General features: G+C 37.6%; 4 non-coding genes across 4 annotated transcripts; all 4 read right to left on the bottom strand.

The window, feature by feature from the left end:
* Positions 1 to 3862: 3862 nt before the first annotated feature.
* On the bottom strand, positions 3863 to 3936 carry TRNAI-AAU (transfer RNA isoleucine (anticodon AAU)). Its single transcript has one exon. It is a non-coding gene; the product is annotated as a tRNA-Ile (tRNA).
* A 2517-nt stretch (positions 3937 to 6453) lies between these two features.
* Positions 6454 to 6527, bottom strand: TRNAI-AAU (transfer RNA isoleucine (anticodon AAU)). Its single transcript has one exon. It is a non-coding gene; the product is annotated as a tRNA-Ile (tRNA).
* Positions 6528 to 9042: 2515 nt separating this feature from the next.
* On the bottom strand, positions 9043 to 9116 carry TRNAI-AAU (transfer RNA isoleucine (anticodon AAU)). Its single transcript has one exon. It is a non-coding gene; the product is annotated as a tRNA-Ile (tRNA).
* Positions 9117 to 13357: 4241 nt separating this feature from the next.
* TRNAI-AAU (transfer RNA isoleucine (anticodon AAU)) lies at positions 13358 to 13431 on the bottom strand. The gene has a single exon. It is a non-coding gene; the product is annotated as a tRNA-Ile (tRNA).
* Positions 13432 to 14770: the final 1339 nt, after the last annotated feature.

Consider the following 14770-nt stretch of genomic DNA (forward strand, 5'->3'; position numbering starts at 1 on the left):
CCCAGCCCCGGATCCGTCCCTGGGCCTGCTGCGTGGCAGGAAGCCCTGGATGGGGTCCGGGGGACCTGGCCGGGCCCCGGGTCGGGTGCCACGGCCCTGGGCCCGGTCCCCCGGCCTGCCGCACTGCCAAAGGACCAGGACGGGGGTTCCTTCGAGCCCGGGGAGCCTCCCCTCGCTCGGCTGAGTTCAGCAGCTCCGGCCGGGGCCCCCGAGGGCCCGGGGAGGGCGGCCTCCACCTCCCGGGCTCTGTCCTTAGTCCTGCTGCGTGGCAGGGTGCCCGGGACATTGGCCCGGAGGGCCCGGGAAGGCGTCCCCTGCGTCTCCGTGCATCGGAGCCTAGGCTGGGTCCAGGGGCCCGTCCGGGCCCCAGGTCGGGTGCCACGGCCCTGGGCCTCCGGTCCCCACCTTGCCGTTCCCTGGCGCCAGCTCCCTTTTTCGTCGGGGTGCAGAGTGGCACCGGCTGGCTTGACTCTCGTGCCCGGCCATCTGTTCTCCGGGATCCCCTCGGCCATCTGGTCTCTGGGATCCCCTCGGCCATCTGGTCTCCCGGATCCCCTCGGGCATCTGGTCTCCAGGATCGCCTCGGCCATCTGGTCTCCTGCAATGCTTTCCTATGGGGGCAACCAGATGGCCGAACTTCCCTGGAAGTCCCGATGAGGTGCCATTTGCCTCCCGGATCCCAGCGAGGGCTCCAGGAGCTCGGGTACTTTCGCGCCTTGGGTCCCCTCTGTCACTCGGGGCGCACGGATTCCAAGAAAGAGGGGTAGCCTTCCTCCGGATTACTAAGGACAAGGTATGCCCAGACACTTCTTGCAGTTCTTCGCCTGGGGGGACCAGATCAGATGTGCCTGGAAAACACCTCCCGGGCAGACCTCCCCCGGGCGTCCGGGGCACCCATCTCCAGGAGGCCAACGGCATTGCAAAGTACCCGGGAAGGGCTCCACGGGTCCCGGGCAGACCTCCCCCGGGCGTCCGGGGCACCCATCTCCAGGAGGCCAATGGCATTGCAAAGTACCCGGGAAGGGCTCCACGGGTCCCGGGCAGACCTCCCCCGGGCGTCCGGGGCACCCATCTCCAGGAGGGCAACGGCATTGCAAAGTACCCGGGAAGGGCTCCACGGGTCCCGGGCAGACCTCCCCCGGGCGTCCGGGGCACCCATCTCCAGGAGGCCAACGGCATTGCAAAGTACCCGGGAAGGGCTCCACGGGTCCCGGGCAGACCTCCCCCGGGCGTCCGGGGCACCCATCTCCAGGAGGCCAACGGCATTGCAAAGTACCCGGGAAGGGCTCCACGGGTCCCGGGCAGACCTCCCCCGGGTGACCGGGGCACCCATCTCCAGGAGGCCAACGGCATTGCAAAGTACCCGGGAAGGGCTCCACGGGTCCCGGGCAGACCTCCCCCGGGCGTCCGGGGCACCCATCTCCAGGAGGCCAACGGCACGCCAAAGTACCCGGGAAGGGCTCCACGGGTCCCGGGCAGACCTCCCCCGGGCGTACGTGGTCGTCCGACAGATTCGGGCGGATGTGCTTTTACGAACCGGATCGGAATCGGGCCAAATAATAATAATAATAATAATAATAATCCACATTTGTAAAGCGCACAATCACCCGTAAGGGTCGCTAGGGGCTGTCGGGAAGATTAAGCAAGCTATTGCCCAGAGTCACATGGTGCTGGGCTAATCTGCCGCCGGTGCCGGGGATCGATCCGTGATCTCCAGATTTCAGAGTCAGCCGCCCTAGCCGCGGCGTCAGCTATTCCTCAGAGTCACATGGTGCTGGGCTTTTCTGCCGCCGGCTCCGGGGATCGAACCGTGATCTCCAGATTTCCGAGTCAGCCGCCCTAGCCGCGGCGTCAGCTATTCCTCAGAGTCACATGGTGCTGGGCTTTTCTGCCACCGGCGCCGGGGATCGAACTGTGATCTCCAGATTTCCGAGTCAGCCGCCCTAGCCGCGGCGTCAGCTATTCCTCAGAGTCACATGGTGCTGGGCTTTTCTGCCTCCGGCTCCGGGGATCGAACCGTGATCTCCAGATTTCCGAGTCAGCCGCCCTAGCCGCGGCGTCAGCTATTCCTCAGAGTCACATGGTGCTGGGCTTTTCTGCCGCCGGCGCCGGGGATCGAACCGTGATCTCCAGATTTCCGAGTCAGCCGCCCTAGCCGCGGCGTCAGCTATTTCTCAGAGTCACATGGTGCTGGGCTTTTCTGCCGCCGGCGCCGGGGATCGAACCGTGATCTCCAGATTTCGGAGTCAGCCGCCCTAGCCGCGGCGTCAACTATTCCTCAGAGTCACATGGTGCTGGGCTTTTCTGCCGCCGGCGCCGGGGATCGAACCGTGATTCCCAGACATTCGGTCGGATGTGCTATGTACCGGATCGGAATCGGCCCCAATGTATTAGAACTTAGAACCATTAATGTTTTTTCCATGTGTTTTAGCAATAAATAACAATTCATCACCTATATGCAATTGATTCATCTAAACATTCTATCAGCTTCCCCTCAAAGGAAATATAGACATACACATTATACAGAAGAAAATACATCTATTTTCAACATTAAAGGAGCATCAAGTATTGGCTTGGAGACTGATTGAAAGTATGTCCTTGGCATTTTTAACTTTATGCTCTACAGACTAAACTAATAGGCTCAATAAATACATAGCATACTATTGAAGAAATAGCAGATGATGAAGTGCTACCGATTGTTAACCCGGGATAGTTGGAAAGCTTATATTCAGCTGTTTACATTCATACTATCTTTATATTTCATCAACAAGACAAAACAAAAATGACCTCAATAAATTGCAATAAATAGGAGATTTAGTTACTTGGCGTTAGAACTTAGAACCATTAATAGATATTTCAGGAGCTTTCAGAATAATAATTAATTCTACAACTATATCAAATGTATTCATCCAATCCTTCAAGCAGCGTTTGATCCAAGGTGATAAACAGTCAAAAACTGAGACACAAGAAACATTTATCTTTTTACAAACAATTAAACTTGGCCTGTACAGGGATCGAACCTGTGACCTTGGTGTTATTAGCACCACGCTCTAACCATCTGAGCTAACAGGCCATTTTGCACAAATTACTGGAAGTCCAGCATATGAAGAAGTGCCAATGATAGTTAACCCGGGAGATTTGGAAAGCTTAATTTCAGAGGTTTACCATGAAGTTATAAATATATAATATCAACATGAAGAAACTTATATGACTATAAAAAAATTACAATACAAAAGAGATTTTCATACTTAGTGTTAGAACTTAGAACCATTAATGTTTTTTCCATGTGTTTTAGCAATAAATAACAGTTCATCACCTATATGCAATTGATTCATTTAATCATTCTATCAGCTTCCCCTCAAAGGAAATATAGAGATACACATGATACAGAAGAAAATACATCTATTTTCAACATTAAAGGAGCATCAAGTATTGGCTTGGAGACGGATTGAAAGTATGTCCTTGGCATTTTTAACTTTATGCTCTGAAGACTAAACTAATAGGCTCACTAAATATATAGCATACTATTGAAGAAATAGCAGATGATGAAGTGCTACTGATTGTTAACCCGGGATAGTTGGAAATCTTATATTCAGCTGTTTACATTCATACTATTTTTATATAACATCAACAAGGCAAAACAAAAATGACCTCAATAAATTGCAATAAATAAGAGATTTAGTTACTTGGTGTTAGAACTTAGAACCATTAATAGCTATTCCAGGAGCTTTCAGAATAATAATTAATTCTACAACTATATCAAATGTATTCATCCAATCCTTCAAGCATCGTTTGATCCAAGGTGATAAACAGTCAAAAATGAGACACAAGAAAAAGTTATCTTTTTTCAAACAATTAAACTTGGCCTGTACAGGGATTGAACCTGTGACCTTGGCGTTATTAGCACCACGCTCTAACCATCTGAGCTAACAGGCCGGTCTGCACAAATTCCTGGAAGTCCAGCATATGAAGAAGTGCTAATGATAGTTAACCCGGGAGATTTGGAAAGCTTAATTTCGGAGGTTTACCATGAAGTTATAAATATATAATATCAACATGAAGAAACTAATATGACTTTAGAAAAATTACAATACAAAAGAGATTTTCATACTTAGTGTTAGAACTTAGAGCCATTAATGTTTTTTCCATGTGTTTTAGCAATAAATAACAATTCATCACCTATATGCAATTGATTCATTTAATCATTCTATCAGCTTCCCCTCAAAGGAAATATAGAGATACACATGATACAGAAGAAAATACATCTATTTTCAACATTAAAGGAGCATCAAGTATTGGCTTGGAGACGGATTGAAAGTATGTCCTTGGCATTTTTAACTTTATGCTCTGAAGACTAAACTAATAGGCTCACTAAATATATAGCATACTATTGAAGAAATAGCAGATGATGAAGTGCTACCGATTGTTAACCCGGGATAGTTGGAAAGCTTATATTCAGCTGTTTACATTCATACTATCTTTATATTTCATCAACAAGACAAAACAAAAATGACCTCAATAAATTGCAATAAATAAGAGATTTAGTTACTTGGCGTTAGAACTTAGAACCATTAATAGATATTTCAGGAGCTTTCAGAATAATAATTAATTCTACAACTATATCAAATGTATTCATCCAATCCTTCAAGCAGCGTTTGATCCAAGTTGATAAACAGTCAAAAACTGAGACACAAGAAACATTTATCTTTTTACAAACAATTAAACTTGGCCTGTACAGGGATCGAACCTCTGACCTTGGTGTTATTAGCACCACGCTCTAACCATCTGAGCTAACAGGCCATTTTGCACAAATTACTGGAAGTCCAGCATATGAAGAAGTGCCAATGATAGTTAACCCGGGAGATTTGGAAAGCTTAATTTCAGAGGTTTACCATGAAGTTATAAATATATAATATCAACATGAAGAAACTTATATGACTATAAAAAAATTACAATACAAAAGAGATTTTCATACTTAGTGTTAGAACTTAGAACCATTAATGTTTTTTCCATGTGTTTTAGCAATAAATAACAGTTCATCACCTATATGCAATTGATTCATTTAATCATTCTATCAGCTTCCCCTCAAAGGAAATATAGAGATACACATGATACAGAAGAAAATACATCTATTTTCAACATTAAAGGAGCATCAAGTATTGGCTTGGAGACGGATTGAAAGTATGTCCTTGGCATTTTTAACTTTATGCTCTGAAGACTAAACTAATAGGCTCACTAAATATATAGCATACTATTGAAGAAATAGCAGATGATGAAGTGCTACTGATTGTTAACCCGGGATAGTTGGAAAGCTTATATTCAGCTGTTTACATTCATACTATCTTTATATTTCATCAACAAGACAAAACAAAAATGACCTCAATAAATTGCAATAAATAAGAGATTTAGTTACTTGGCGTTAGAACTTAGAACCAATTATAGATATTCCAGGAGCTTTCAGAATGATATATTAATTCTACAACTATATCAAATGTATTCATCCAATCCTTCAAGTAGCTTTTGATCCAAGGTGATAAACAGTCAAAAATGAGACACAAGAAAAATGTATCTTTTTACAAACAATTAAACTTGGCCTGTACAGGGATCGGACCTGTGACCTTGGCGTTATTAGCACCACGCTCTAACCATCTGAGCTAACAGGCCATTTTGCACAAATTCCTGGAAGTCCAGCATATGAAGAAGTGCTAATGATAGTTAACCCGGGAGATTTGGAAAGCTTAATTTCAGAGGTGTACCATGAAGTTATAAATATAAATTATCAACATGAAGAAACTAATATGACTTTAGAAAAATTACAATACAAAAGAGATTTTCATACTTAGTGTTAGAACTTAGAACCATTAATGTTTTTTCCATGTGTTTTAGCAATAAATAACAATTCATCACCTATATGCAATTGATTCATCTAAACATTCTATCAGCTTCCCCTCAAAGGAAATATAGACATACACATTATACAGAAGAAAATACATCTATTTTCAACATTAAAGGAGCATCAAGTATTGGCTTGGAGACTGATTGAATGTATGTCCTTGGCATTTTTAACTTTATGCTCTATAGACTAAACTAATAGGCTCAATAAATACATAGCATACTATTGAAGAAATAGCAGATGATGAAGTGCTACCGATTGTTAACCCGGGATAGTTGGAAAGCTTATATTCAGCTGTTTACATTCATACTATCTTTATATTTCATCAACAAGACAAAACAAAAATGACCTCAATAAATTGCAATAAATAAGAGATTTAGTTACTTGGTGTTAGAACTTAGAACCATTAATAGATATTTCAGGAGCTTTCAGAATAATAATTAATTCTACAACTATATCAAATGTATTCATCCAATCCTTCAAGCAGCATTTGATCCAAGGTGATAAACAGTCAAAAATGAGACACAAGAAACATTTATCTTTTTACAAACAATTAAACTTGGCCTGTACAGGGATCGAACCTGTGACCTTGGCGTTATTAGCACCACGCTCTAACCATCTGAGCTAACAGGCCATTTTGCACAAATTACTGGAAGTCCAGCATATGAAGAAGTGCTAATGATAGTTAACCCGGGAGATTTGGAAAGCTTAACTTCAGAGGTTTACCATGAAGTTATAAATATATAATATCAACATGAAGAAACTTATATGACTTTAAAAAAATTACAATACAAAAAAGATTTTCATACTTAGTGTTAGAACTTAGAGCCATTAATGTTTTTTCCATGTGTTTTAGCAATAAATAACAATTCATCACCTATATGCAATTGATTCATTTAATCATTCTATCAGCTTCCCCTCAACGGAAATATAGAGACACACATGATACAGAAGAAAATACATCTATTTTCAACATTAAAGGAGCATCAAGTATTGGCTTGGAGACGGATTGAAAGTATGTCCTTGGCATTTTTAACTTTATGCTCTGAAGACTAAACTAATAGGCTCACTAAATATATAGCATACTATTGAAGAAATAGCAGATGATGAAGTGCTACCGATTGTTAACCCGGGATAGTTGGAAAGCTTATATTCAGCTGTTTACATTCATACTATCTTTATATTTCATCAACAAGACAAAACAAAAATGACCTCAATAAATTGCAATAAATAAGAGATTTAGTTACTTGGCGTTAGAACTTAGAACCATTAATAGATATTCCAGGAGCTTTCAGAATAATAATTAATTCTACAACTATATCAAATGCATTCATCCAATCCTTCAAGCAGCGTTTGATCCAAGGTGATAAACAGTCAAAAATGAGACACAAGAAAAATTAATCTTTTTTCAAACAATTAAACTTGGCCTGTACAGGGATCGAACCTGTGACCTTCGCGTTATTAGCACCACGCTCTAACCATCTGAGCTAACAGGCCATTTTGCACAAATTCCTGGAAGTCCAGCATATGAAGAAGTGCTAATGATAGTTAAACCGGGAGATTTGGAAAGCTTAATTTCGGAGGTGTACCATGAAGTTATAAATATAAATTATCAACATGAAGAAACTAATATGACTTTAGAAAAATTACAATACAAAAGAGATTTTCATACTTAGTGTTAGAACTTAGAACCATTAATGTTTTTTCCATGTGTTTTAGCAATAAATAACAATTCATCACCTATATGCAATTGATTCATCTAATCATTCTATCAGCTTCCCCTCAAAGGAAATATAGACATACACATTATACAGAAGAAAATACATCTATTTTCAACATTAAAGGAGCATCACTTATTGGCTTGGAGACTGATTGAAAGTATGTCCTTGGCATTTTTAACTTTATGCTCTAAAGACTAAACTAATAGGCTCACTAAATATATAGCATACTATTGAAGAAATAGCAGATGATGAAGTGCTACTGATTGTTAACCCGGGATAGTTGGAAAGCTTATATTCAGCTGTTTACATTCATACTATCTTTATATTTCATCAACAAGACAAAACAAAAATGACCTCAATAAATTGCAATAAATAAGAGATTTAGTTACTTGGCGTTAGAACTTAGAACCAATTATAGATATTCCAGGAGCTTTCAGAATGATAATTAATTATACAACTATATCAAATGTATTCATCCAATCCTTCAAGTAGCTTTTGATCCAAGGTGATAAACAGTCAAAAATGAGACACAAGAAAAATGTATCTTTTTACAAACAATTAAACTTGGCCTGTACAGGGATCGGACCTGTGACCTTGGCGTTATTAGCACCACGCTCTAACCATCTGAGCTAACAGGCCATTTTGCACAAATTCCTGGAAGTCCAGCATATGAAGAAGTGCTAATGATAGTTAACCCGGGAGATTTGGAAAGCTTAATTTCAGAGGTGTACCATGAAGTTATAAATATAAATTATCAACATGAAGAAACTAATATGACTTTAGAAAAATTACAATACAAAAGAGATTTTCATACTTAGTGTTAGAACTTAGAACCATTAATGTTTTTTCCATGTGTTTTAGCAATAAATAACAATTCATCACCTATATGCAATTGATTCATCTAAACATTCTATCAGCTTCCCCTCAAAGGAAATATAGACATACACATTATACAGAAGAAAATACATCTATTTTCAACATTAAAGGAGCATCAAGTATTGGCTTGGAGACTGATTGAAAGTATGTCCTTGGCATTTTTAACTTTATGCTCTACAGACTAAACTAATAGGCTCAATAAATACCTGGCATACTATTGAAGAAATAGCAGATGATGAAGTGCTACCGATTGTTAACCCGGGATAGTTGGAAAGCTTATATTCAGCTGTTTACATTCATACTATCTTTATATTTCATCAACAAGACAAAGCAAAAATGACCTCAATAAATTGCAATAAATAAGAGATTTAGTTACTTGGCGTTAGAACTTAGAACCATTAATAGATATTTCAGGAGCTTTCAGAATAATAATTAATTCTACAACTATATCAAATGTATTCATCCAATCCTTCAAGCAGCATTTGATCCAAGGTGATAAACAGTCAAAAATGAGACACAAGAAACATTTATCTTTTTACAAACAATTAAACTTGGCCTGTACAGGGATCGAACCTGTGACCTTGGCGTTATTAGCACCACGCTCTAACCATCTGAGCTAACAGGCCATTTTGCACAAATTACTGGAAGTCCAGCATATGAAGAAGTGCTAATGATAGTTAACCCGGGAGATTTGGAAAGCTTAACTTCAGAGGTTTACCATGAAGTTATAAATATATAATATCAACATGAAGAAACTTATATGACTTTAAAAAAATTACAATACAAAAAAGATTTTCATACTTAGTGTTAGAACTTAGAGCCATTAATGTTTTTTTCATGTGTTTTAGCAATAAATAACAATTCATCACCTATATGCAATTGATTCATCTAATCATTCTATCAGCTTCCCCTCAAAGGAAATATAGACATACACATTATACAGAAGAAAATACATCTATTTTCAACATTAAAGGAGCATCACTTATTGGCTTGGAGACTGATTGAAAGTATGTCCTTGGCATTTTTAACTTTATGCTCTAAAGTCTAAACTAATAGGCTCACTAAATATATAGCATACTATTGAAGAAATAGCAGATGATGAAGTGCTACTGATTGTTAACCCGGGATAGTTGGAAAGCTTATATTCAGCTGTTTACATTCATACTATCTTTATATTTCATCAACAAGACAAAACAAAAATGACCTCAATAAATTGCAATAAATAAGAGATTTAGTTACTTGGCGTTAGAACTTAGAACCAATTATAGATATTCCAGGAGCTTTCAGAATGATAATTAATTCTACAACTATATCAAATGTATTCATCCAATCCTTCAAGTAGCTTTTGATCCAAGGTGATAAACAGTCAAAAATGAGACACAAGAAAAATGTATCTTTTTACAAACAATTAAACTTGGCCTGTACAGGGATCGGACCTGTGACCTTGGCGTTATTAGCACCACGCTCTAACCATCTGAGCTAACAGGCCATTTTGCACAAATTCCTGGAAGTCCAGCATATGAAGAAGTGCTAATGATAGTTAACCCGGGAGATTTGGAAAGCTTAATTTCAGAGGTGTACCATGAAGTTATAAATATAAATTATCAACATGAAGAAACTAATATGACTTTAGAAAAATTACAATACAAAAGAGATTTTCATACTTAGTGTTAGAACTTAGAACCATTAATGTTTTTTCCATGTGTTTTAGCAATAAATAACAATTCATCACCTATATGCAATTGATTCATCTAAACATTCTATCAGCTTCCCCTCAAAGGAAATATAGACATACACATTATACAGAAGAAAATACATCTATTTTCAACATTAAAGGAGCATCAAGTATTGGCTTGGAGACTGATTGAAAGTATGTCCTTGGCATTTTTAACTTTATGCTCTACAGACTAAACTAATAGGCTCAATAAATACATAGCATACTATTGAAGAAATAGCAGATGATGAAGTGCTACCGATTGTTAACCCGGGATAGTTGGAAAGCTTATATTCAGCTGTTTACATTCATACTATCTTTATATTTCATCAACAAGACAAAACAAAAATGACCTCAATAAATTGCAATAAATAAGAGATTTAGTTACTTGGCGTTAGAACTTAGAACCATTAATAGATATTTCAGGAGCTTTCAGAATAATAATTAATTCTACAACTATATCAAATGTATTCATCCAATCCTTCAAGCAGCATTTGATCCAAGGTGATAAACAGTCAAAAATGAGACACAAGAAACATTTATCTTTTTACAAACAATTAAACTTTGCCTTTACAGGGATCGAACCTGTGACCTAGGCGTTATTAGCACCACCCTCTAACCATCTGAGCTAACAGGCCATTTTGCACAAATTACTGGAAGTCCAGCATATGAAGAAGTGCTAATGATAGTTAACCCGGGAGATTTGGAAAGCTTAACTTCAGAGGTTTACCATGAAGTTATAAATATATAATATCAACATGAAGAAACTTATATGACTTTAAAAAAATTACAATACAAAAGAGATTTTCATACTTAGTGTTAGAACTTAGAACCATTAATGTTTTTTCCATGTGTTTTAGCAATAAATAACAATTCATCACCTATATGCAATTGATTCATTTAATCATTCTATCAGCTTCCCCTCAAAGGAAATATAGAGATACACATGATACAGAAGAAAATACATCTATTTTCAACATTAAAGGAGCATCAAATATTGGCTTGGAGACGGATTGAAAGTATGTACTTGGCATTTTTAACTTTATGCTCTGAAGACTAAACTAATAGGCTCACTAAATATATAGCATACTTTTGAAGAAATAGCAGATGATGAAGTGCTACTGATTGTTAACCCGGGATAGTTGGAAAGCTTATATTCAGCTGTTTACATTCATACTATTTTTATATTTCATCAACAAGACAAAACAAAAATGACCTCAATAAATTGCAATAAATAAGAGATTTAGTTACTTGGTGTTAGAACTTAGAACCATTAATAGATATTCCAGGAGCTTTCAGAATAATAATTAATTCTACAACTATATCAAATGTATTCATCCAATCCTTCAAGCATCGTTTGATCCAAGGTGATAAACAGTCAAAAATGAGACACAAGAAAAATTAATCTTTTTTCAAACAATTAAACTTGGCCTGTACAGGGATCGAACCTGTGACCCTGGCGTTATTAGCACCACGCTCTAACCATCTGAGCTAACAGGCCGGTCTGCACAAATTCCTGGAAGTCCAGCATATGAAGAAGTGCTAATGATAGTTAACCCGGGAGATTTGGAAAGCTTAATTTCGGAGGTTTACCATGAAGTTATAAATATATAATATCAACATGAAGAAACTAATATGACTTTAGAAAAATTACAATACAAACGAGATTTTCATACTTAGTGTTAGAACTTAGAGCCATTAATGTTTTTTCCATGTGTTTTAGCAATAAATAACAATTCATCACCTATATGCAATTGATTCATCTAATCATTGTGTCAGCTTCCCCTCGAAGGAAATATAGACATACAAATGATACTGAAGAAAATACATCTATTTTCAACATTAAAGGAGCATCAAGTATTGGCTTAGAGACTGATTGAAAGTATGTTATTGGCATTGTTAACTTTATGCTCTAAAGACTAAACTAATAGGCTCAATAAATATATAGCATACTATTGAAGAAATAGCAGATGATGAAGTGCTACCGATTGTTAACCCGGGATAGTTGGAAAGCTTATATTCAGCTGTTTACATTCATACTATCTTTATATTTCATCAACAAGACAAAACAAAAATGACCTCAATAAATTTCAATAAATAAGAGATTTAGTTACTTGGCGTTAGAACTTAGAACCATTAATAGATATTCCAGGAGCTTTCAGAATAATAATTAATTCTACAACTATATCAAATGCATTCATCCAATCCTTCAAGCAGCTTTTGATCCAAGGTGATAAACAGTCAAAAATGAGACATAAGAAAAATTAATCTTTTTTCAAACAATTAAACTTGGCCTTTACAGGGATCGAACCTGTGACTTTGGCGTTATTAGCACCACGCTCTAACCATCTGAGCTAACAGGCCATTTTGCACAAGTTCCTGGAAGTCCAGCATATGAAGAAGTGCTAATGATAGTTAACCCGGGAGATTTGGAAAGCTTAATTTCGGAGGTGTACCATGAAGTTATAAATATATAATATCAACATGAAGAAACTAATATGACTTTAGAAAAATTACAATACAAAAGAGATTTTCATACTTAGTGTTAGAACTTAGAGCCATTAATGTTTTTTCCATGTGTTTTAGCAATAAATAACAATTCATCACCTATATGCAATTGATTCATCTAATCATTGTGTCAGCTTCCCCTCGAAGGAAATATAGACATACAAATGATACTGAAGAAAATACATCTATTTTCAACATTAAAGGAGCATCAAGTATTGGCTTAGAGACTGATTGAAAGTATGTTCTTGGCATTGTTAACTTTATGCTCTAAAGACTAAACTAATAGGCTCAATAAATATATAGCATACTATTGAAGAAATAGCAGATGATGAAGTGCTACCGATTGTTAACCCGGGATAGTTGGAAAGCTTATATTCAGCTGTTTACATTCATACTATCTTTATATTTCATCAACAAGACAAAACAAAAATGACCTCAATAAATTGCAATAAATAAGAGATTTAGTTACTTGGCGTTAGAACTTAGAACCATTAATAGATATTTCAGGAGCTTTCAGAATAATAATTAATTCTACAACTATATCAAATGTATTATTCCAATCCTTCAAGCAGCATTTGATCCAAGGTGATAAACAGTCAAAAATGAGACACAAGAAACATTTATCTTTTTACAAACAATTAAACTTGGCCTGTACAGGGATCGAACCTGTGACCTTGGCGTTATTAGCACCACGCTCTAACCATCTGAGCTAACAGGCCATTTTGCACAAATTACTGGAAGTCCAGCATATGAAGAAGTGCTAATGATAGTTAACCCGGGAGATTTGGAAAGCTTAACTTCAGAGGTTTACCATGAAGTTATAAATATATAATATCAACATGAAGAAACTTATATGACTTTAAAAAAATTACAATACAAAAGAGATTTTCATACTTAGTGTTAGAACTTAGAACCATTAATGTTTTTTCCATGTGTTTTAGCAATAAATAACAATTCATCACCTATATGCAATTGATTCATTTAATCATTCTATCAGCTTCCCCTCAAAGGAAATATAGAGATACACATGATACAGAAGAAAATACATCTATTTTCAACATTAAAGGAGCATCAAATATTGGCTTGGAGACGGATTGAAAGTATGTACTTGGCATTTTTAACTTTATGCTCTGAAGACTAAACTAATAGGCTCACTAAATATATAGCATACTTTTGAAGAAATAGCAGATGATGAAGTGCTACTGATTGTTAACCCGGGATAGTTGGAAAGCTTATATTCAGCTGTTTACATTCATACTATTTTTATATTTCATCAACAAGACAAAACAAAAATGACCTCAATAAATTGCAATAAATAAGAGATTTAGTTACTTGGTGTTAGAACTTAGAACCATTAATAGATATTCCAGGAGCTTTCAGAATAATAATTAATTCTACAACTATATCAAATGTATTCATCCAATCCTTCAAGCATCGTTTGATCCAAGGTGATAAACAGTCAAAAATGAGACACAAGAAAAATTAATCTTTTTTCAAACAATTAAACTTGGCCTGTACAGGGATCGAACCTGTGACCCTGGTGTTATTAGCACCACGCTCTAACCATCTGAGCTAACAGGCCGGTCTGCACAAATTCCTGGAAGTCCAGCATATGAAGAAGTGCTAATGATAGTTAACCCGGGAGATTTGGAAAGCTTAATTTCGGAGGTTTACCATGAAGTTATAAATATATAATATCAACATGAAGAAACTAATATGACTTTAGAAAAATTACAATACAAACGAGATTTTCATACTTAGTGTTAGAACTTAGAGCCATTAATGTTTTTTCCATGTGTTTTAGCAATAAATAACAATTCATCACCTATATGCAATTGATTCATCTAATCATTGTGTCAGCTTCCCCTCGAAGGAAATATAGACATACAAATGATACTGAAGAAAATACATCTATTTTCAACATTAAAGGAGCATCAAGTATTGGCTTAGAGACTGATTGAAAGTATGTTATTGGCATTGTTAACTTTATGCTCTAAAGACTAAACTAATAGGCTCAATAAATATATAGCATACTATTGAAGAAATAGCAGATGATGA

Source organism: Lissotriton vulgaris, chromosome 4_1, assembly GCF_964263255.1.
Source record: "Lissotriton vulgaris chromosome 4_1, aLisVul1.2, whole genome shotgun sequence".
Classification (NCBI taxonomy): domain Eukaryota; kingdom Metazoa; phylum Chordata; class Amphibia; order Caudata; family Salamandridae; genus Lissotriton; species Lissotriton vulgaris.